Source organism: Hippopotamus amphibius, chromosome 13 (assembly GCF_030028045.1).
Source record: "Hippopotamus amphibius kiboko isolate mHipAmp2 chromosome 13, mHipAmp2.hap2, whole genome shotgun sequence".
NCBI lineage: Eukaryota > Metazoa > Chordata > Mammalia > Artiodactyla > Hippopotamidae > Hippopotamus > Hippopotamus amphibius.
The window spans coordinates 40,990,292-40,991,675 of NC_080198.1; the positions used below are offsets into that span (position 1 = coordinate 40,990,292).

At 40.0% G+C, this 1,384-nt stretch overlaps 1 pseudogene; it reads left to right on the forward strand.

The window, feature by feature from the left end:
- Nucleotides 1-833: 833 nt before the first annotated feature.
- On the forward strand, nt 834-1,384 carry LOC130835199 (60S ribosomal protein L17-like; annotated as a pseudogene).

Genomic DNA, 1,384 nt, shown 5'->3' on the forward strand with positions numbered 1-1,384 from the left:
CCATTATCAACATGGGTTCAGACACGTTCCTATATTACTGAAAACCTGAGTTCTCTAAACTTTATCAGACTTAAGGAAACTTTATCAGACTTAAGGACACCGTCAGCCGTTTTCAAAACAATATCTACTAGCAGCTGCCAGCTGCAACCTTATGGTCTGAAGGTTGTCTTATAACTATGAAACCTTTCTCCTACTTTAAAAATAGTAACAGCAAATGAGACAGGTCAAGCTATAGCCTCCCAACAAAAGGCTACTCTGTTACTAAATATATGTAAAAAGAAAACACTCCCAAACTTATTTTCCTGGTTGCAATTTAAAATAGGAGGACTCTTTTCAAACATACTACATAGGTGTATTTTAACCATTGTCTTCATTGTAACATATCTAATAATTTTCAAATGTTTGTCCAGATGCTATGAGAAAGCAATCAAAGAGAGAGGTAATATTTTCTTAATACAAAATATTGATGCTAAGCTTTGAACTTGAGATTATTTCCAACTCTGTGTCTACTCCCCAAATTAGGAAGGACTACACCCCACTTCATCAGGAAGTAACCAGAGCAGGCGTCCCTCATTCTCTCAAAAAGTTTGGGAAAATTGAAACAGAACCAAAACTGAATTCCTCTGCCAAGTTTGTGATTAACCTCTCAATCTAAAACTTTTTTCCCTTTCATGTTCCACACCTATTCCTCCTCAAGATTGAGGAGTATCAAAGAAAAGGAGGGATTTAAACCATATGCAAGCCCCTGCGTCCTTGTCTTTTGAAGTAAAATGCTGATTCAAGAGCTAATGTTTGGGCTTTTTCCGGCAAACAGCCTGAGGTGACCTCTAAAAATGGTTCACTATTAACTTGACCCAGAAAACCCCACAAACTCATGCAAGTCAAGAGGTTCAAATCTTCGTGTTCACTTTAAGAACACTTGTGAAACTGCCCAGGCCATTTAAGGGTATGCATATCCGAAAAGCCACCAAGTATCTGAAGGATGTCACTTTAAAGAAGCAATGTGTGCCATTCCGTTGTTACAATGGTGGAGTTGGTAGGTGGGCCCAGGCCAAACAGTGGGGCTGGACGCAGGGTCAGTGGCCCAAAAAGAGAGCTGAATTTTTACTGCACATGCTCAAAAATGCAGAGATTGATGCTGAACTTAAGGGCTTAAAATTCTCTGGTCATTGAGCACATCCAGGTGAACAAAGTCACCAAGATGCGGTGAAGGACTTACAGAGCTCATGGTCGGATCAACCCATACATGAGCTTTCCCTGCCACAGTGAGATGATCCTTACTGAGAAAGAACAGATTGTTCCTAAACCAGAAGGGGAGGTTTCACAGAAGAAAAAGATATCCGAGAAGAAACTGGAGAAACAAAAATTTATGGCCTGGGAATAA